Consider the following 24,494-nt stretch of genomic DNA (forward strand, 5'->3'; position numbering starts at 1 on the left):
CCTCCTTCATCCCCGCTACCTCCACCTTCTCACTCATATTTTAAAATCATGCCTGGCATGTTCCGCCTCTCCTGTTCTCTCTCACTCTTTCTTTCTTTCCCACTTTCTCTTCTGTCTAGCATGAATCCTATTTAGACCCTGGTAAATATTCACAGACACCCCTGCCTTTCACTGAATAACCATTAAAGTTTAGACTCAGAATTCACATCTTGGAATGGGAAATGCTGCTAAAGATGACATCAGGACTTTGACACACTATTATTTCCTCGTGTGAGTAAGTGAGGAGGGCTTGAGCCTCTCCTTGGCTGAGAGGAAGAGAAAAGCAACACATTCATTACTGTTCAGCATTATAGGCGTTACAGATACATATAATGCATTGGCTAGGTGATGGGGAATTCAGCAGGAGTGTGCAAACTGTGGCAAATAATGCAGGTTAGAGAGAACAGTGTTTATTATTTCATGCTTAAATACTTCATCCCGAGAGTGATAACAGTAGCAGTAGCATATAATAATTAGGTGTGGCTGACCCTCCATTGTGCACTAATACATACAGCGAGAGACTTCTCTATGCAAAATCACAAACACTTCATCTGCTAATGTATTCACTAATTGATCCAAATCCTTGAGAAAGGAAAGCTGTAGAAACACTGCCTCAAAATCCAATGTCACTGCAGAGTCTGCAGTCACCTCTTCTCTGACCATAGTGTCTTCCATGTAATTAACAAGCTTCCTTTCATATACCAACCCCCTCAATGTTTTTCAAAATTCTGCCATGTGATTTTCCTACATCAAAACTCTGCTTTCATAATCTCATCTCCTCATAATAGTTGGTATTCACTTCTTTGTACCTGAGTATCTTCAACCCTGATACCTCTGTGTTTCCTCCGCTTATGTACCCAAATGCCTTGCAGGTGTTCCTATCTGGGTGCAGTCTAATGACTGTACATCTAAATGCATTATATTTCTTCTCACCATTATGTTCCCATCATTCAGGCCCAGATCCATGCAATCTTGTTTACTGTCTTCCCCTCACTGTTCACCTGCAGAAAATCACCAAGGCCTCCCACCTCTGCCTCATATGTGTTTCCTGTTTCTCTTTCGTTATCCTCATTGCTGACTAACTGTTCACGCCCTGCCTTGGTTACCTCTTCATCTTATCTCTAACAAGCTTTTCTTCCCTGACCTACTGGTCATTTAATAAAGTTCAGCTATCAGCAATAGAATCACCCCCTATGGGAAAAGACTGAAGTGTTTGCAACTGGAGCAGAAAAAGAACAAACTTTCCTTTGACTAAATCTAGTTCAGTACTATCTGGAGACACTTGCCCAACACTGTCTGGCTATTGAGGAAGCTCGTTTCCCACTTCCCCGTTCCTGCTCATCTAGAGATGCTTCCAATTATCTCAACCCATTTCTACTTCTGGAACACACACTCAGACTTGGCACCCAACTGCAAGGCTCAACTCTGCTTATTACCAGCTCTTTGAATTTCATTCCAGTCTCCAGAGGGTCTCCAGGATTTTAGGTGCCTTTCTGACCATCTGCTTTCACACTTGAATTTTGTTAGGTATAGCTAAGCTTTTCCTAGGATTTTCTTATTTCTATATATTGTCTCTTTTTCCACTAAAGGCAGGAACATTTCCTGACCACCTGCTGCCTCAATTCTGATTGTACCTTAATTGTTATGCCATTGGAGAAGTTATATCTAGTTGTGACCTATCTGCTGACATTTAGTCCTGATTAACGGTTAATATTCCTTCACTATTAGTGTTTACTTTTTACTCTTGAGTTGTCTAATACGAAAAGAAGACAATAAACCAGTTGATGTTGTTAAACACATATATCCCATACATAAAGGAAATGTACTATTGCAGACTGAAGGGAAGATTGTTATAATGTACAGTAAATGTCAGCAAAGGATAGAGTTCAAGTTTTAGTGGATCTAGCAGGATACTGGTATCTTGCCCTACCCTTAGATTTCCTCGGAATTACTCACTATCATCTATAGTCCATCTTACATCCAGCCTATAAAGGAAAATGTAGGGCTATCATTCTTATATTTGTTGGTTGGGAATATCATGTAGACCCAGAGTTATTATCTTATCCACTCCAACATATTCATTACATAATCTGTAAAATTTCTAGATTCCTTCATGGTGACAAGGCCACCTGTGGATCAGCCACCTCAAGGAAGTGATATGAATTTTTCCTTTAGGTATAAAGGCTGGGGATAGTAAGCCTTATACCACAAACTAGTTCCACAGAAAGAGCCAAATTGCCAGCTGCATTTGCTGTAGTCATCAAGAAAGTCACAGCAGCAGGTACACACCTATGTTCTGGAAAGGGCAAGAGTCTAGCACTGTTCCAAGGGTTATTGTCAGAAAGATACTGATTGTTTCTGAAAACACACGGAGAAATAATGTTATTATGTTCATGTCATATTGTGCAATTAAAAACTAGTTATGTGGCCGGGCGCGGTGGCTCAAGCCTGTAATCCCAGCACTTTTGGAGGCCGAAGGGGGTGGATCATGAGGTCAAGAGATCGAGACCATCCTGGTCAACATGGTGAAACCCCGTCTCTACTAAAAATACAAAAAATTAGCTGGGCCTGGTGGCGCGTGCCTGTAATCCCAGCTACTCAGGAGGCTGAGGCAGGAGAATTGCCTGAACCCAGGAGGCGGAGGTTGCAGTGAGCCGAGATTGTGCCATGGCACTCCAGCCTGAGTAACGAGAGCAGAACTCCATCTCAATAAATAAATAAATACATAAAATAAAAACTAGTTATGTTTTTACAGATACATTGACTACATTTTAATAGCTGGGATGTTCTGTAGGGTTCCACGTAAGTGACAAGAGCCTTGTTGGTTCGTTCCTCTTGACTATTACTTCAGAGCACAGTTTGTCCTCAATATGTTAAAAAATATAATTTGAATGTTATCGTTCAGTCTTCTTAAACTTGCATTTTTCTTGTGATTACCTGTTATGTCTACCAAAACAGTTATATCCTTCAAAACTAGTTATTAAAAGATAAAGCACTACGAAAATAGTAACAACACTATATCACACTAGGAAGCAAAAGTAAGTAGTGAGCCAACTCCAGTGCAAATGCGGAGTGTGAACCTAATAGTGGCTTGAGTCGCTAAGTGTGACAATTGTATGCAAATACCTGGAAGAGCAAAGCATGGCCAAAAGCATGGATGGCACACATATAAAAACTGGATTTTTTTGGTTCGGTGATCCGTAGTGCAATGTCTGTTGTAAAACTTTGTCAACTAGAAGTAGGATTCCATTGAAATGTTTATTTTCATCAAAACCAGCAAACCAACTAAAATTTCTGAGAACAAGTTAAAAGTATTTTCTCATACAAAATTAATTTTAATTAAGGTAAATAAGACAACAGAGCTACAAAAGCGTCATTTGCCGTCACAGTCTTATTTAAACAGACACAAGTCACCATATTTCGGGTAAGTAAATAATGAACATATTCCATTTGAAATCAGAAAAAGAAAGCTCTTAGTAAAATCCTTTAATCAAATCTCACTTAGACATAAACACAAATTTAAATTAAACTAATAATAATTGCAACCAATGTAAAAAAAAGACTGTATTATTTCTTGTTGGCTATATTTTGTTTTAGATTTAAATAAAACATTTTGTATTCAGAATGTTAATCAGGTCCAGATGTTTGTATTTTGAGGAGGAAAGAGCTCATCCACCGTTTGCTCTAAAACCTTCAGTCTGAATATCTTGTTTTGTTTATTTTTGTTTTCAGTCATAATGTGACTCAAGATTAACCCGATTTACTGGCACCAGTGATAAAAAATTTCCTATATAAATAATACTGTCTCTGTCATTGATATGGCACCTATATTTTATTTACACTAAAAATATACATTAGAGGCTTTATTATATTGTTTTTGAAGTATTTATTTCAATATTGAGGGCCAATATGCATGATCCACTAAGTGGATGACTCGATATTCAGAAATACTGACAAATTCTTCCCTTTAACTTTTACTAGTGAGTCTTTTTCATATCCATTTGACTTAGAATCAGTTATATTTTTCTGTTTATAAAGAAAAAGATGGTGGATGTCAGCAACCACCACAATGTCATCTATTGAGGACGTATGTTTCCTTACGGCTTCCTAGGAGTCTATACAGGCCTTAAAAACTGCTGCATAATTGACATCAGTTTTAATTATTAATATGATAATATCAACATTCCTGTTAAAAACATTTTATAATTTCCCACTGACTAATAGATTGAACTCAATCTGACATTCATACCTCTGTTCAAGGCTTTGTCCCCACACTTTATCCTAAGATTTCTCTGCTGTTGATCTCAATGAGCATAAACTCCAACCTAGGCTGTGTTTAGTTTTTAATTCCATTTGACCCAGCAATCCCATTATTGGGTGTATATCCAAAGGACTATAAATCGTTCTCCTATAAGGACACATGCACACGAATGTTCACTGCAGCACTGTTTACAATAGCAAAGATGTGGAACCAACCCAAATGCCCATCAATGATAGACTGGACTGGGAAAATGTGGCACATATACGCCATGGAATATTATGCAGCAATCAAAAATAATGAGTTCGTGTCCTTTGTAGGGACATGGATGAATATGGAGAACATCATTCTCAGCAAACTGACACAAGAACAGAAAATGAAATACCACATGTTCTCACTCATAAGCGGGTGATGAAAAATGAGAACACATGGACACAGGGAGGGGAGCACTACACACTGGGGTCTATTGGGGGAATAGGGGAGAGACAGCGGGTGGGGGGGAGCTGGGGAGGGATAGCATGGGGAGAAATGCCAGATGTGGGTGAAGGGGAGGAAGGCAGCAAATCACATTGCCATGTGTGTACCTATGCAACTATCTTTCATGTTCTGCACATGTACCCCAAAACCTAAAATGCAATTAAAAAAAAAAAGAACGTAACTAACACTTTTCCTCCTTCTCAGTCATTCATATCATTTCTTTAATCTGTAATTTTAAAAAATCTTTCTCAGTTGTCATTTTTCTGTCCAGAGTTAGGATCCAGCTCAAATTTTCTCTTCATATGAATAATTTTCTGTCATCAAAAAATATTATCTTCACTGACCCAATAGCATTTGGAATCATGTGTCTGAGTGGCATTACTTAATGGCAAGTACACATTCTGAGAGATGCCTCATTAGGTGTTGTCATTTTGCAAATATCATAGAGTTTATTTACACAAACATGTATGTTTAGCCTACTACACATAAAGGGATATATCATACAGCCCATTGCTCCTAGGCTATAAACCTGTATCGCAGGTCATTCCACTGAATACTATAGGCAAGTGTAACACAATGGTGAGTACTTGTGTATCTAAACATAACTAAACATAAAAAAGGTACAGTTAAAGTACAGTATAAGCTGTTTCTAAATGGTTCACCGGTATAAGGCGGCTCCATTGTCATCTTGTGGGACCACCATCATATATGCATCTCCTAGTTGAGGAAAAGTCATTATGCAGCGCTTGACTGAATTTGTATTTACCTAGCATGGTTTATGATCTTGTGCTTTGTAACTACTAAAATGAATATTTGCCTTAGGGAAAAGAGATTATATTCATCTCCTCCTCTTCATTATTCCCCCAGCCATAGTACCTAGCACAGTATCTTTATTATGGCCAGTGCTTCTTGTATACGTAGAAAAGAAGAATTAACACTATATTGTAAACGTAGAAAAATGCTCTTAATTTTTTGATAAAGCTGTACATCGAGAGAATCCTTATAAGATTTCTAAACAAGTCAATAAATTATACTAGCTTCAAGATCCTTCAAAAATCATTTTTGTTTTGGAGAGAAAAAATAAATTGATCAAAACAATGGTATCAGACATGTAAAATCTGAGAAATATAAAAGTTTTCTTATCTCACATCTTACAATTTCAAATGGATAGAAGATTTAATGAATAAATGCACAATTAATTTATTAGGAGGTACAGAAAAATTATAACATATCTTACAATATTAACCACAAAACATACAAATACAATTTCTACCAAATAAATTGTAATCAAAGTTGAAAAACAAAAAAAAACTAAATTTCATATATGAATATTTTAAATGACAGAGCATTGTATTTCTACTATGTAAAATAATTCCTACAAAGCAGCTTTTTAAAAAGTGAATACCCCATATAAAAGTGAGTCAATTTCTCCAAGTAAAAGTAAAACTAATGTCACATAAAAATATTCAACCCTTCTAAAAATTAAAAGAGCAAAGGAAAGCAAACTTATACATATATATGTATGTTTACGTTTGCGTCTCAGATTACTAAAGATTTAAATACCTCAGAAAATTTAGCGGTGGTAAACATTTGAGAAAATGAGCCTGAAGGTTTCTGAAGTAATGACAAAAATAGCAACTGGTTCAAAGACTTGGAGAATACGTTTGCTACATTAATCAAAATATAAACTGAGTAAATTAATGGCCAATGACTTCTACGTCCAAGAATTTATCCCACTAAGTTAATGTCACAAAAAGTCACAATGTTCAAAATATTGGGAAACTGTATAGAGTTTTCATTACCAAAGGAGTTGTTAAATTTAGTATGGGATATCCAAATAGGTGGTAATTAGAAATGATTTTAAGTTGTTAAAGATGAAGGACATTTTCTGAAAGAATAAGGACAAAATGAGTAGAGCTCAAAATAGATGACTCAAAAATTGATATTACAAATATATAAAAGACTAGATAGAAATAAAAATAAGTAAACTTACTGAATATTTACTGTGTCCAATGCTTTCTTCTAACTTGTTTCATGGCCATTCTAAGTGGGTAAATCGCCAGAGACTCATAATTACTAGTATCAGAAGAAGATTTTTAAGTAAGTTCCATCTGATTTCAAAGGTCATATTCTTAGTACTGGACCTTTTATTTTTTTCTTTTCTGGGAGATTTTTTTTTTTCTCTCCGTGACCTTCATGTTTTTGTATGAAGCTGATGGCACTATGGGAAAAACAACTATGCTGTTTTCTACAAGATAAACTGCCTTTAAATATCTTATTTCCTTTTGATTTTGGAGTCCAATCCATAGGTAAGTTAAAAATCTCTACTAAATTGTAGCTAACAATCATCTGAATTAACACTATAAGAAACATACAACATATTCATTGAAATATAAATTCAGGCCACTGCAACTGGAAATATATTTACCAGTATATACTATTCAAATAATTTTTTATTATTTTAATCTCAACTTTCCACCTTTTCTGAAAACAGACATTTAACATACTATAAAATATCTCTTCTTTCGTGTGAATACTTTAGCTAGAGATCTGCCACTTTTCCTAAAGCAGTTGATCAAGACCAGCTCACACACGCACTATTCATCCTCCATGCTTTTCAATTTTTGGGACAGGGTGCATTGATAATTACATTTATAAGAGGCCTGAAGAGAATAAGTGAGTTTTAGAATTAACAATGAACTAAATTATGTTGGTGAACTAATTCTCTTTTCCACTGGTATCATTAATGTTCATGTGCTTTAAGAATGCATATATTCACAGGAACAAGCAAACATTTAAAGTCCGTCACTATTTAAGTGAAAAGCATTCACAGAATTATTTTGGGTTTTGAGGTATTGAAAATGTCAGAATGGCTTTCATATAAAATATTTAAAAGATAAGTTTATAATAAGAAACATGTGTCATCCTGTACGAAATTATTTTGTTTTTCAGCTATTTTTTGATAAATATATTTATGATTCTTTGTTCTATTTGTGTCTAATAATGCCTAAGTATAGTTGACACCAAAAATAAAGTCCAGGTCATGAACTTTAGAATAGAATGGATCATTATTCCGGTAAAAATTTTTTTTGTAAAAAAAGCAAAATTGCCACAGTCCAAGACGTCCCCACCTTTGTTCAACAAAGAGGATGTTAAAATAAGATGTGGAAAAGCTGTGACCCAAATGCACTCAGAAATCACCTATTGGTTGGGAATTAATGTACAGCATAGTTATTTTAGTGAATGTTTCTGTATCGTGTAGTTGTAATTCGCAGAGAGATAGGTCTTAAGTATTCTTACTACACACACACAAACACACACATGCAAATGTTAAGTAACTGTAGTGATGGATATGTTTACTAATTTGATTGTGATAATCATTTCACATTTGATATGTGTACATCAAAATATCATGTTGCACACCTTGAATGTATACTCATCTTGTCAAGTGTACCTCAATAAAGCCAGAAAAAAATAAGTAACTTACTGTATACACATTTATTGCATCCCTGTCATCTGCTGCTATATGTTAGTCATTGTGCTTAACTCTAGGGAAAGTGAAGAAGAAAAAGGAGGAGAAGAATCTTCCAGATGCCTTTCAGCTCCTGTGGAGGAGAATCTTCCAGATGCATTTCAGCCACTGCATTCCAGGTTTGTATCTGCCATTTCATTAGATTGCCAGAACTTTTCCAAGTAGCAATACTAGGATTACATATTTTTAGTAAATTTTAATAAATATAGCAATAATAGGATTATATTTTTTAGTAAATATAGAGTCTTAGAACTCTACATTGGGTGCGGTGTTGGTGTTGGGTCAGAGTCTACAACTACTTTATAAAAATAGCAGGTACATCAATGTGGCTGACTGCGTCTGTTCTAGGGGAATAGAGTGGGGAAAAAGTTACTCTTTCCAATCTCACTCTTACAATTTAGATAGAAAAATAAATCAATAAAGTTCCTCATCCTTCCCATCACAGCAGGGATGGTTAAAAAGCAGGAATGGAGCCTTGGTGGGCTGGGTAGGGAGTGAGATTTGTCTGAAGGAGTCCGAAAAACGGCTCTTCTGTGTTCATGTTTCCATTGTTCCATGGCTGTGGTTCTCAAAGTGGGATTTGGGACCCTTGGAGGATGCTCACAAAATTTTCAAGGGATCCATAATATTAACCTGTGTTCCTAAAACACACAGGACACAGTTAGGACATCTTCAGCCTTTTCACCGTGGACATTTACAAGATGGTACTGTAGCAGACGCCGAGGCTGTGGCCACAATTGTGCTAATGTGCATCATGTCTTCACCACTTTACACTCCTGGGAGAAACAAAACTTCAGATCCCCATGAGAATGCATGTCCCGAGGAAGTCTCACAAGTTGGTAACGTAATTAAATCTTGACCTGTATTGACATGTTTCCTTTTCTGAAAGAATGTCACCCATCTACAGCATGTGATGGTTTTCTTGAGCGAAAGCACCCAGGCATTGTGGAAATTTTGAGCTGAACTAGCTGCTTTCTCTTTAGGGAATACCAAAAGGTGTTCATGAACACTTTTGAAAGAAGGTGAAGAACACCGTCTACTTGAAAGAACAACCGACAGAAATGAAGTATCCCCACATTTGGGCTATTGGCAGACATCCTCAAAAATGAATGAAGCGAGCAGATCACTTCGGGAAAACAACTGACAGTAGCTGTTGCCAGTAGCAAAACTCAAGCTTTCAAGATGAAGCAGAAATTTGGAAAACTTCTCTCTCTAAGAAAAGTTTCACAGTATCTGAATACTTAAATGTGATATTTCTTATATTAGATAATAAATTATGCCAATGTTTTGAAGATTCATATGTCAGAAAACCAGTATTTTTAAATGACGAAAGTATGATGCGATAAATTCTTTGGTGAGTAAAATGTTAATTCTAAGTGACAGGTATATTAGTGTCTTTTAATTAAAAAAGAGTACAAAGATGTATTCATATTGTTTCAGATTACACATCACAAGAAACTTTTAAAAGTCCATTTGTAAAGCTTTCGGGTGGGATGAGAAATAATATTATCCATATCTCTGTGAGGCTTACTATTTTATTCATATACTTTAACCAAGACAATGAATTGTGACATATTGAATGAAAAAGCTGACATGAAAATAAAGGTTTCTTTTATTAGGTGAGTCATTAAAGAGATATGCAAAAATAATAAACAATGCCATTTCTTCTCATTCACCTGCTTTTTGGTTTTGAAACATATTGATCAATGTAACCTACAAAATCAAAAGGCCTTTGGAATACTCAATACTTTTTTTAGAACATAAAGATCAACTAGTCTGAGAACTGCAGCTCTGAAGCCACCCTATAAAACATCAGAGAATAATGTGCCTTTCTCTATTTGTATAATGGAAATATAAGTATAGTTTGTTTTAAAATGTCATTTAAAAGGCATTAAAAAAATAAATAAAAATTAAGATAAATGTACTCCCTTCCTCCCATTGTAGAGTCAAAGCCTAACTTCCAGGAAACTCACAAGAAGGCAGACTTCCTTCGAGCACCTCCCAAAAAAATAGACAAAGAGCATATTAATTCTTACAAGTTACAAGTGGTTATGAATGCTTTTATAATTCCCATAATAACTTCTCCATGCAGACTTCCTAAAGAATAACTTCTCCTGTTTTAAATTCTCTGGGCTTATGTTTATATTAAACAAGTTACCACTTAATCAAATGCCAATTTCCGTTGCTCACTGTATAACTTTAATTTCCTTTGCCTCTTATCTTATGGATCTTAATTCTAAAATGAGATGATCATAAACTCATTTAAGAATAAGCTTGTGATCTAGCCTTCTTTTGAACCCTTTTGTGTTTTTCACAATTTTTCTTAGATAAAACAGTGAGCAACATTGGATCTACCATTGTTAAAAAAAACACACCAATGTCCCAAGTTATTGTAAACAAAGGCACAAGTGACCTTTGGTTCTTTTTGGGGAATATGTTTGGTATTCCCCAAAATATGTCTTCCTTTTGTGTAATGGTGCTGATACTATTCCATATGTTTATAAACTGCTTAGACATTATAAAATTATTATTGCTAAATACTTATTTTATCTGAAAATGGATATTTTACTTACAATGCTGAATTACTCTAAACTAAATATATTTAATAATTTATTCCTATTATAAATAAGTAGCTTAGGCAATCATCCTTTTATTGTCTAATACAGAACCAGCATATAATTTACTGTTACTTATATTCTTCAAGTATTTCTATGAAACTTCAAAGAAATAAAAACTTGTAATTAAAAATAATTTTGTTAGCATGAAATAACATGCTAATTTTTATATCAGTATTTTAAATGATACATATTTTTATGAAAAATTACTTTTGGTTACAGATAATTAAATATAATCTGAATTACATATCTATTCTGATATATATCTCTCTTATGTGTGTGTTTGTGTGTGTGTGTGTGTGTGAGACATTAAACGATGTGTAAAAATAGAAGAGATGTAAGGGAACCCTGGATGGCATTTTGATTGTGAAATTTGATTCTCAAATTGCTTCTGGTTTTCTTTAGTAATAATTGGCCATAATAGTTATGACAGTAATAATATATATTGTCTGTCTGCTATATTATCTTTAATTCAGTTTTAAATAGTTCAATATGTTCAGTTTTATAGATTTATATGCAGTGATTCATGGGAGTCTACACCCTAAGGATGTTTGCTGGTATCTAAAGTGGCCTCATTGGAACACCACAGTTGGAAGGTTTTATCACAGAAATTTGTTACTGCAAGAGCTTCGACTATCTTTATTTTGATCAATATGAGATGGCCTGACAGCAAAATGGATGCTAAAATGAACAGTGGTGCTTAAGATTCAGGTGGTGACTAGGAATATCTTTTAGGGACCCAAATCTTTCATGAATTACATAAAAGCTATGACTCTACTGAGCACAAAAATCTTAAACCACTTAGAGTGGAAACTTGGCTTTAGGATTATTAAAAAGTCTTATGTTAAGCAGCTCAACAGAGAATCAAACTTACATTAAAATGCTAGATAAATCTTGTTGCTAGAATCCCATTGCCTCTTTTGAAAGTCTCAGACAAGGTACTTTGCTACAATTTAAAAGGCTTCCAACTATCTTATAAAGAAGGTGTAGTAACAGTTGCTTGCCTATGAGCTACTAACATTTGTATGTGTAGGATATTTTTTTTCTGAAATTAACCTCTGATGCAACTTATTATCAGTTATAGACTTTACATGGTAAAAATTCTATAACCTCTTCTATAGGAAGCTACATATTTGGCAAAAGGAATAAAATAATTACCAATGGACAAGTCAATTTAAGTCAGTTTGCAATAATATTGTATTTCTTCCAACATAGACTATAAGGCAGTTTATTTGAGCATATAAGAGAAAATAGAAAAGGTAAATAATGGAGCAAAGTCAGTATCTAAAAAAAATCACTGAGCGAGAAAGGGCAAAGTCAAGAAAAGTAATAATATAAAATGCAGTGTGTTAATTTGCAATGCCATTTATTTACAGTAATTCTTACTTTATAAAGTGTTTTCCATAGGCTAATAATCACATTTATTAACTTCATTTCATTAGTAGACAAAATTTTTATTGTAAAACCCCAGGAATTTTTTGGCATTTTCCATGAACACATTGTTGCATTGGATGAGTAATTAAATCATAATTATGTAACCATGCATTTATAAGTAGTCTTTATGCACATGGTAATTTCCACATATATTACCATGAGGATGAGTTAACTCAGAAGTAAAATAGATAGGCTAAATCGCCTCCAACTTTTAAACATTATTGTAGAAATAACATCTAATTAACATAATATCTAACCACAAAAATGGTTTCCTTAGAAAGGTGGTGAATTGTTATTTAGGTAATTATACATTTATAGTCTGTGAAATCAGTAATTAAATGGTAACTAAAATGTACTTACATGTTTACACACCATAAAATTATGGTATTTTTAACATACAGTAATTAATTTATATTTAACATACACTTGTGTATGCTTGATTAAATGTCAATTAGGTATGTATTTGTGAAAAATTAGCCAGTACTAATTTATGAAAACATTAAGGTAGAACTATTTTTTCCTTTAAAAATTTTTTTTATGTTGGACTAAATGTCATTCTTAATTCATTTTTTAAAATATTTCTCAGCATGATTGTTTTTCTATTAAAAACCATCGACTGTAACTCATAGCACAATTCACAATGAATGTGCTTAACTTCAGGCGGCGAAATAAAAGGAAAAACAAACAAACTAAAGGTTCCTAGTTAATATAGATTATTTTTGAGATGAAAGAGTAACAAATTTTTTTTTTCTATTTCTTGTATCTGTCACCCTGTTGTTCCCCTCACTATTTTCTTGTACTTTCTGGCATCTTAATGATTAAGTTTGGCTATCTGGAAATTTCTCTTAAATATATTTTGCACAAAGTTTAAGTAAACTATAGTTTCAGAAAATTTTATAATTATCACTATTTTAATCACGTGTATTGTTCTTTAAAAATTACTATTGCTTACAGATAGTTAAATATGAATAGGCCTGGATTATGTAAATCATTTTTAATAATATACAACTCTCTTAATGATATGATAATGATACAACTCTCTTAATGATATACAACTCTCTTTAATGATATACAACTCCCTTGTGTGTGTGTGTGTGTGTGTGTGTGTGTGTGTGTGTGATAAAAGACCTTTAAAAATAGGACAGAGACATAAGGTAACCCTTGATGGCATTTTTGATTATAAAATTACTTCTCATTTGCCTTAGTACTAATTGGTCTCTAAGATTTTCCCATTACAAATTATATGCTTCTCCATGTCAGGTTATTGCTATCAATTAATTATGAAAATGGCATTTTCATAGGAGAATCCGTTAGCCCAAATATCTAGAAAAGTTACACATTTCAAAATGGAGACCAGAATTCTAAGGGTATTGAAAGACAGGTGTAAACACACATACACACACATATACTCCTGTATATGCAACACACAGACACCCACACACTCTTGGATAACATAGCATCTTACACATAATAGCAAGTACTATTGTATTTGACCCTTTGTATGGGCTTCAACAGTATTTCTCCATTCACTGTAAATAAATAAAATTGCTTGTGGACCTAAGAAAACTGCTTGATGGGTTACTATTTGCTGTTAGGAAACTCCTCAATAGTGATAGCTATATAAATGGTCTCAAGGGTCCTGTGATAACTGCTGCTTAAGCTAACATTTAGTTTTATTAATTAAATAATATTGATTATATATTGTAATATTCTATTTTTAGCACATTGTTGCCATATCAATATGCTGCTACATTCACAAAGAATTAGCAAATGTGGTAAAACAAGTTATTGGCATTATATAGACAAGGAGCTATTAAGGCATTTTTAGTTTAATTATCAACTTTATTTTAGTTATAGTGATATAGAAAGTGCTTGGAAAGTTGCATAAGTTTGTAGCTAGAAATTAAATGTAAACAAAGTGCATTGCAATCCAATCTGCTATGAGGGACCATCCCAACAGTTTCCCCAACTGTCCATAGTTTTTATCCAAATGAGGAGTCCCAGTGCTCAAACTGTAAAGAATGCTAAGGACCCATCAGTATGTTCTCTAAGATGACATGGCGTACGAGGGACTGACACAGAGCATGACGATGACTGACTGATGAGTGCCTCTGACTTAAAGGGTACCAGTACAGAGACCATGTCCAATCTGGGGAAAATCACCGTATATCATTACAATTGGCTCTCAAAGACTAATTTACTGAAGACATAAAAGCATTCCAACGTGGAGCAACATCAGAAACAGGAGTTTCTCACTACTATTTACTCACTTCTCCAATTCCTCCGAAAACATCTTACTACGGAAGATGATCAGCAATCCCTGTTTATTACATTTGTCCAATCACTTAATAGGAAGCATCATCGAGAGGCACATATAAAAATAATTATCTTTTTGTTTTCAGAAGCCACTGACCAGCAGTGCTGGCAAATTACCCCAAATTTATTCTTACCTTTGATTCATTCCTAATTGTATACCAAATACTTCCCATCCTCCAATATAAGCAAATGCATGCATTTGAAAGAAGGTGTCTCAAAATTAAAATTCGAACAGTAGTTATGGAAACAATTCAACTATATGCTAACATTTATAATGAAGACTCTGTCTCTTAACACTCTGTAGTAACAAAACATGTCAAATAGTCTCAGACTAAAATAATATATTTAATTGTCAGAAAATTAAAAGCTGTAGAATGTGAGTTGGTGGTATGGTATGGCTCTGTGTCCCGGAACAATCTCAATTTGAATTGTAATCGCCATGTGTCAAGGGAGAAACCTGATAGGAGGTGACTGGAGGATGGGGTGGTTTCCCCAATGCTGTTCTCATGATAGTGAGTGAGTCTCAGGAGATCTGATAGTTTAATAAGCGGCTGGCCTTTCCCTTGCTTGCACTCCCTCTCTCCTGCCTGCCTTCTGAGGCCTCTCCAGCAATGCAGAACTGTGAGTCAATTAAACCTCTCTTTTACAAATTTCCTAGTCTCAGTTATTTCTGTATAGCCATATGGAAACAGACTAACATAGTTGAGATGTGCAGTATTTAAGATACACAGTTGGTATTATATAATGGAAAAACCTTATATTTTAGTGAAAAGAGAATATGGAAGATACTGAGTAACAGTCCTGAAAATTGTAATGAAGCTTCAGTTTTTGCTTAGGAAATATATCAAGCTGATATTTACATACCTTGTATAAATATATACTTACATATATATATATATATCCATCCATCTATATATTTATGAACATTTAAGGATACTTTATCTATTAGATGCTCTCAAACACAGAAATGAGTTGCTCAACTGTGTCTGCTTTCGAGCTATTTACTAAGTCCTCACAGCCTTAAGTACCTTCTTATTTATAATTGTATCACTGCTCTAAGCACTTATGTAGGATAAACTTTTGAGTAAATGTTTCTGGCCTTTGTTTAATAGATTATATTAATATCTTAAGTTTATGGTAGTGGTTAACTGCTCTTCATTTAACTTTCTTATATTGTAGTTGATAAAGCCTCTAGCCCCACACAAATCACATATTCAAAATTTTAACACAACAGAAAATTTAGGAAATCACTGAAACATAAAAAAAGTTAGAGCTAAATTAATTTAAGTAGAGCAGAAATATGTTGACAAATCATCACCAGCCTGTGTAAATGTATCACTGGGCAGGAAGAAGGCAGAACAAATAACTGTTTCCCAAAATATCAATGCAAAGGAGCTCTTGAAAGATGTGCAACTTGTTACCATAATCAGGGATAGCATGGAAAGTGTTTCACAAGTCAAACTCACTTCTTTTCCTCTTCTCCACCTTTGTCCAAGCATATATTTTCCATTTAATATAGAAATATAAATAACAAAGATGAAAAGGATTAACAGCAAGGACTCATGGTATCTTGGAATATCACTTAACTAGATAGGAACAGAGACAGCAAAGGTTCCAGATGTAGTAATTCTAAAGATACGGCTTTTCATGTTTTCATAGACCAGTGAAATCAAAGGAGAGTGGCATGGTATTGCAAATTCTCATAGTCACATGAAATTCTTAATAGTCAAAGAAAAAGAAATAGTATCAAAATTATTAACCTACCAGGAGAGAGTAACAACAAACCCAAATTCTCATTGCCATAAAACAATAAAAGTTTATTTCCCATGTACACAAGACTGCTGTGGGTCTCAGACCATACTGCAAAGCAGCTGCTCTCCACAACCCAGATATCTCTAATTTTGTCTGATCAAACCGATTTATCACAACTCTGCTTCCAATATCATTGCAACAAGGGTGCAAGGAGAATCTAATAAACCCCCATGGGATTTCCACTACCACAGACGAAATTTCTTTCCTAGTAACAGGGGCAAATATAGATATATATTTGCTTACAAGGAGAAGCAGGCGTTGGTAAATACTACTAATGTCTACCAAACAACTTGCTAAGTATCTGCTAGATGTGTCGTAAATTTGTTCGAGAATTTTGAACCAACTTACTTTCTGAATGAGATTCTCTTAACCTTCCAAAACACAGCAATTAATATAAACATTTCTTTGAAAATCATTGGTACATACCACCACAATAGAGTATTTTCAAATTGTTTTTGGTGCATGAAAGAATTAAAATAAGTTTTCAAAGTGGCAAAGTAAGACATTTTGAGAGAACCAGCTATAAAAAAAAGATCGAAGAGACTCAGTGAAGAAATGGAAAGATAACAAAGGAGATGAAATATGTGTGTATAGGGCTTATATAAGAAGGCAAAGAAAGAAAGAACACTATCAGGAGTATGATGGCTATATTAAGGGCACCTTAAGTATAATAAAATGGAATTTAGAAAAAAGGGAAAAAAATGAGGAATGACATAACTGGAAAAAAAGAATTAGAAGTAACAGTGAAATATTTATTATTGAAGAAACCAACAAATAAAATGCAGCTTAGCTTCCAGTGTTTTTGGAAAAAGAACTGAAGTGGTGTAGTAGAAAATACATTTAACTGTAAAATTTCCAGTGGCCTCCATCATAGCGGCCCCTGATTACAGCCAAAGCTGAGATCTCAGCACACTTCCAGTCGGCACTAATCAGCCATGTCGAGGAGCTGCCTTGGAAATGAAAATGCCAGTCTTTGCCAAGCTGCCCCAGTCGATGCCTGTGGAAAAGAGATGAGCCATTCCTGCCAAGCCCTACACAAAGTACAGATTCGGGGACACAAAAAATAATTATTATTTTAAGTCACTAAATGTTGGGGTGGTCTGTTATATCACAGTAAATAACCACATCTTTGGCATGATTTATTAGAACAAATAGGAAACCAAATGGATTATTCATATTAGACATCCCTTCACTGGCACTTGCTGCTTGAAGACAGGAAGAAACATACCATCTTCAGTGGGCCAAGGCGGAGATCATTCTGTGGCTTTATGCGTATGAAGATTAGAGAAATGTGAGTTGGATATACGCATCGTTGAAATGACTGATCCATTTATATAGCTAATGAATTAAATAATTTAATTTGTTTTTGGAATGCTATTCTAGATAATGACTGGATCATTTAAAACACAGTAGGTCCAAATGAAGGTGCCATGGAAGTAAGAGATGAGCAGTAGAATATATGTTGAGAATATCGTCTTGTGATTGCTTTAAGCAGACTGTATGTTATACCAAAATGTACTTATTACTATTGCTATATATTTGTCTCTGTAACTTTGATTTATCAGTGGAAAGGCCTATTTATCAGAAAGTAGTACAATGTAAATGTAATAACTAAGTTACATGAGAGAAGAATTATTTTGGCTTTTTTTCTTTTTTTTTGAGCCAGCGTCTTGCTTCGTTGCCCAGGCTGGAGCACAGTGGTGTGATCTCACCTCCCAGGTTGAAGCAATTTTCCTACCTCAGCCTCCCACGTAGCTGGGATTACAGGCACGTGCCACCACAACAAGCTAATTTTTTGTAATTTTAGTTGAGACAGGGTTTCACTTGTAGTCAGGATGGTCTTGATCTCATGATCCTCCCTCCTCTCGGCCTTCCAAAGTGCTGGAATTACAGGTGTGAGTCACCACACGCTGTATTTTGGCTTCCTTTATGGGAAAAAAAACAAAAACAAAAACAAACCAACTTACACAAGTTAAAAATATAAGCTAATGGGAAAGCTGCATTTGAAAAAAAATTGTGAATTATTTCATAATTGTACATGCATCTGACAGTTACACTAGGCAAAGTAATAATATGGTTCTCTTAGAAGTCAGAACTCTGTCAAAATCTGTTTCCAGGGGAAATTATTAGATTTAATAGGTAATTCATCTGCTTATATTTTCACATTGCTTAGTGATTTTCAACATATCTTGCAAGCAATCATACTTAAGGCTTTCTTACTATTTTAATGAATATGGCTTATCTCATTGAATCTCAAAAATTAAATCAAGCAGAATCCCATATTTTACTTGACATGCAGACAGAAATATTGAGAAATCTGATGTTTGATCACCTATCATTTCTCTTAAGGGTATTACCTCCAAAACTCTTTGTTGTTCAGCTATATGTTAAAAGTTTCACAGGAGAAATAGTTTTTGAGCTGTTGAAAAGCATCACGTTTGTAGTCATTAACACTTCTGCCCTGTGGGTGGAAAAGCAAAGAACAACAAAGACAAAAATGGGTCTGAATCCAATTCATGTGTGAACTGTGATTTACCATCTCAGGCAAGTACATTAGCCTTTAAATTTTTGACTAAGTACGTTGTTGACTCCAAGGTATGGCTGTGTTCACAGTGTCATGAAACTGCAAGTTAATTTCTTTTGCCTTGATATTTGGCACGTGTATATTAATTACCCTCATTTTTTCAGACTATGTAACAGACTTATTTATAAGTTTATTAGTGGAAAAAATAACAAATAAATGTTTAAACAGCATTTTCAACATAATTCCTAACAATTCAGAAGCAATTGAATATAATACCAATGTATTATATTTCCTCACCATTATCCTAATATTTGGGTTTATAACAGATCGAAGTCACGCTTGCATAAAACTTTGGAGTTGGAAGGGACCTCAGAGAACACTTCATTAAATTGCTAATTTCACTAAGAAAGAGATTCAGAGAAGTTACTTGACCAAAATCACCGAAAGAGTTAAGTGTAAAGTTCTCACTTGAACCTATTTTTCCCAATTTCTGCTCTGGTACCATTTCCATGACACAGAACATACATCCACAATTTCATGAATATACGGAGTGCATCTCAACACAAAAGTGGCAAGAAACAAAATTTTTAAAAGTTGAAATTCCTAAACTATATAATTCCATAAAAGAAAATGTTGGAAATGTTACTTCCTCTTTTCAAAAAAATTTTAATGTATGGTTTTCGTCTTTGGTAAATACCAGTGTTTATATGTGTCACTATAATTTTTTCTTTATGTGTTAATATAAAATATTTAATACATGCCAAACCCAGTATGTTATGTATTTTTATAAAGAAAAATAATATATAAAACCTAAATCTATCACGTCACCAAAGAAACTGAATGTAGTAATCATTGGCACATACTTTGTACCTTGTCCTCACCCCATCTCCTGCCTCTCACTCATAAGTCACCACCATGTTGGGTCTTGTGTTTAGCTTTCTCTTGTCTTGGTAAATTATTTCATCACATATATATGCATTGCTGGGAGACATATTTTTAAGTTTTATTTAGTTTTAAGCTGTATAAAAGTAGCCTTATTCTGTATGCAGTCTTCGGAAAATTGGTTTCTCTCAACTTCAGGTTTCTAACATTTATCTGGGATGATCCATGTGGATTTATTCCATTCATTTTTACTATTGTAAGAGGTCCCTTTTGGAGGCATAAAGCAAATACATCCCTTCCCTGAGGAAATAATGTTTTCTGAAATATTTTGAACATGACTCCTGAAGCACATCTCCATTTAAGTTATAACTGATTCACAACAAGTGAGCCCCCAAACTGGTGTTTCGCCCAGGGAGGTTCCTGGCTTCACCTGGAAAAGAATTCAAGGGCAAGCTGGTGTTGTTAGATATTAATCTCTCATTGAGCCCTGATGCTCCTTTCAGAGCAGATGGAACTCACAGGCAATGCTTCCAGAATCCCCAAAAGATGGTCTCTTGGCAACTGTATCTATTTCCATGATACCCTCCTTCAATTACCTGCAAATTAAGGGGCAGGCTAATGCTCAAGTTATTTAGAACTTTGTAGAAAAAGGGCTGCAAATTCTCCTGCCTCAGCCTCCTAAGTAGCGGGGATTACAGGTCCCCGTCACCATGCCTGGCTAATTTTTTGTATTTTCGGTCGAGTTGGGGTTTCCACTATGTTGGTCAGGCTGGTCTCAAACTCCTGACCTCAATTGATCTGCCTGCCTTGGCCTCCCAAAGTGCTGGGATAACAGCTGTGAGCCACCACACCCAACCCTCACATTTGCAGTCTTTTATCCCTCACTCATTTCCCATCTGTTCCCTCGAGTCCCCAAAGTCCACTGAATCATTCTTAAGCACTTGTGTCCTCATACGTTAACTCCTCTTATGAGTGAGAACATATGGTGTTTGGTTTCCCATTTCTGAGTTACTTCATTAAGAATAATGGCATGCAATTCCATCCAGGTTACTGTGAATGCCATTTCTTCCTTTCTTTTTATGGCTGAGTAGTAATCCACGGTATGTATGTATGTATATATATATAATTTGTTTATCCACTCATTGATTGATGGGCATATGGGCTGGTTCTATATTTTTGTAATTGTGAATTGTACTCCTGGAATTCACACTTTTAGATAGAAAAATTGCTAGTGAGAATTGATTATAAAATGCTATTTTAAAACTACATTTAAGCAGATTATCAGTGTACATAAAGGCAAGGAGATTTTGTTGATAAGATATTTACAAAGGTAATGAAAATATAGTGCTTTTGTCTTATGTATTCCTAGATCCTTTAAAACTCCAGGCAGAGGCATGTAGATCAATGAACAGACAAACAGGGGGTCAAAATAGTGGGTAAGTAATTAAATATGTTCATGGTTAACAACTATAGCATATAATTGGAAATATTTTGAAGCTATATTGCTGGTGTTATTCAACATCCATGGCTAATGTAAGTCATTTTTGCATTTCTGTGTTTTCAAGAAAGTTCAAATAAAATACTGTTTTCCATAATTTGCTGTCAATATAGAAAATAAATATAAAAGTGTATGAATAGGCCAGCCTCAGTGGATCACGCCTGTAATCCCAGCACTTTGGGAGGCTGAGGCGGGCGGATCACGAGGTCAAGAGATGGAGACTATTCTAGCCAACATGGTGAAAACCCATCTGTACCAAAAATACAAAAAAAAAAAAAAAAAAGTAGCTGGGAATGGTGGGACGCACCTGTAGTCTCAGCTACTCGGGAGGCTGAGGTGGAAGAATCTCTTGAATCCGGGAGGCAGAGGATGCAGGAAGCTCAGATTATACCACTGCACTCCAGCCTGGTGACAGAGCAAGACTTCGTCTCAAAAAAAAAAGTGTCTGCATATTGCTTTTACTTTTGTTACTGACATGATGTTTTCTGCCCCCCAAAAGTTTAGATGTAATTATATCTCTTAGCCTTTGTTTAGCTTTTTGAGTATTTATAGGTAATTTGGCTTGATTAGATGTCTCAGATGTATCCAGTCTGCATTGGCTCTTGACAGAATGAGGTTATGTACTAATGGAAGCTTATCCTGGAGTTAACAATAACCATCTAGAATCCAACAGATGACATGTAACTGATTATCTTGATAAAAAGCTTGCTATCGACATATCAGTTAACAAATTTACCTTGTTTATTGAACAGCAACATGCATGCTTTACTATTATAAATCCTCCCCTTATAGATTTATAATAAATAATTGAGTGAAATTTATTTGTTTTAAGGGAAAACCTTTTGTTTTTGAAGTTTCTTCTGTAATTAGATTACATGACTACAATTTAGTTTCCATATGTCTAGTAAATAATATATATTTATATTTATACACTGATAATATACTTGTAAAAATAGAGACTACTATTTTCTGGAAAAATAAACAGGGCCTGATGTCTTATTAAAAATATATCATTTTATCTTTTATATGTTGTGAGAAACTGAACCAAAAATCTGTATGAACATTGTATTGTCCTCTATACTAATTTTAAGCTAATACTGCAGAACTAATGACAGCCTTGAGAAATACTATTATCAATTCCAGCTGTCTCTTGCATCAAGAAACCCTGAATTACAGCAACACCTTTTGAAATGAAGCTCTTCATAAAATCCTTTACAGACAAGCTCCTGTTTTAATATTTTGCAGACTCCTTTATATTGTGGCTATCTTCTTTCATCACAGGAAAAAACTTATGACAACCTCAGTTATTTTACTTCTTTTTTTAAAGCATTTAGTCTTGTTGAATGAAGTTACTGAACAGCTTACCCACGATCTCATGATTTGAAATATCTCCAATTGATGTTGGTATATTTGATAATGTTACTCAATCAGCCTTTCTCGAGGTCTGAAAACAGTATGAATTGTCTCTTCTGTATTCTCCACTTTCTTAAATGTAAAACTACAGCTCTTTTAGGGTGTATTTATCTAATCAAATTAGAATTTTAATAAAACTCTTATTCTACCAAGTAACAAGTTCTTCCCAGATTCTTCAGATGAAAATAGACTCCACTGCCATGCATCTACTGTAGCAATTACCACCTAACATTATTTATAGTAAAATTATTTACACATATACTCATCTTCATATATCTGTGACATTATTGAAGGTATTCCACACATACAGTTAGATGTGAAGAAACATCAATTTATATAGACTTTAAGCATTTGTTATTATATTTGTTTAGTTACTCACTCTTTAAAAAAAATCTTCATTAGATACCTATGGTGTTTCAACCTAATCTTCCTTTTGAAGACAAGAAAAATAACATAATCTTTGAGAATTTTTTATAAATACAGTGTCATGCATAGAATGGATCATGAACTTACAAACACACACTAATTTCAATGACCTAAGTGCAGGTGCATATTTATCAAAAAAAATGAACTCTGGATGGAGAAGAGAGGCTTTAACTCTAAATGGTAATGAAAGAAGCTATACTAAATAAACATCATCTAAACTAAACTTAAAATGATGGGGAACTGCTCACCTCCATGAAGAGATGTGTGTAAGTTAGAATTAGAAATACAGTCTCCAATGTACAAAAGGAAGAGAAAGAAGACGGATCTTGTTTGCCTGACTATATGCAAGCAATTTGTAATGGCTGCAGTTCAACTTACCTGCCAGTAACAAAAAGACAACTTTTATACAATGAATCTATAAAGCTGGGCAAGAACCAAATTGGAAGGGATTTCTGGTTAACATGCTAAGACTAATGGCATTAAAGAGCAATTGAAGAATTTTGTGTCACGGAGTGACATGAGAAAACTGTTTAATTTTAGAAAAGTCATTTTTAATGTAACATTTTGTATTCATTAGATGTGAATAAGAATGTATGTAGCAGATCCCAGGCAAAAGGTTAGAGATGATTAACAACAATGCTAATATTTACCGAGCATTTATAATAGAGCAAGCATTATTCTAATTTCTTTAAATACATTAGCCCATTTAATCATTCATGACTTAGTTATTACTAACTGCATTTTATTTACAAGGAAACTAAGTTGCAGAATATTAAATAGCTTGCTCATAGTTACAAAATTTCACATGGTAGAGCGGAAATTAATGTCTAGCAGTATACTGGGAAGAGCTTAACTTTGCTCTCCCAACTTACTGCAGATGAGCATCAAACTCTGCTGCTTTCTCTTAACTGATCCTTTCGTGCTTTTTTTCTAACTAGGCAATCACTGTCTGTGCTTCCATACATGCCTCATTGATTTCTGTGTTTGTGATTTCACACAGGCATCTGGTATATGGGCAATTCTGACGTCATCCTGTAGAATCGTTCAGAGCCCTGCCTGAAATTCTCACTTAAATTCTACTTCTCAATTTTCCCTAGTATTTCAATCACATGGATATATTACTTTTATGTGATTGGGTTGCCCCCATTTATGATTTTTTAATTGAGGCTTTTGTAAGATTTCTTACTAGTAAGAAAATCACATCAGTCTGTGAATTTTGTATTTCCCTATGGTCCACCCAGTTCAGAGTCTCGAATACAGCTGTGTTT

At 34.4% G+C, this 24,494-nt stretch overlaps 1 long non-coding RNA gene across 4 annotated transcripts in view; it reads right to left on the minus strand.

Moving 5' to 3' along the window:
* Nucleotides 1-12,947: 12,947 nt before the first annotated feature.
* Nucleotides 12,948-24,494, minus strand: part of LOC118152306 (uncharacterized) — a 33,884-nt gene continuing 22,337 nt past the window's right edge. For 3 of the 4 annotated variants that reach the window (XR_013525554.1, XR_004740948.3, XR_008478148.2), the window contains 2 exons: nt 18,841-18,944; nt 12,948-18,408 (listed from right to left, as the gene is read on the minus strand). This is a non-coding gene — a long non-coding RNA (uncharacterized LOC118152306). The remainder of the gene's footprint in view (nt 18,409-18,840; nt 18,945-24,494) is intronic. The other variant, XR_013525553.1, reaches the window with a different exon arrangement.

This window comes from Callithrix jacchus, chromosome 1 (genome assembly GCF_049354715.1).
Source record: "Callithrix jacchus isolate 240 chromosome 1, calJac240_pri, whole genome shotgun sequence".
Lineage (NCBI taxonomy): Eukaryota > Metazoa > Chordata > Mammalia > Primates > Cebidae > Callithrix > Callithrix jacchus.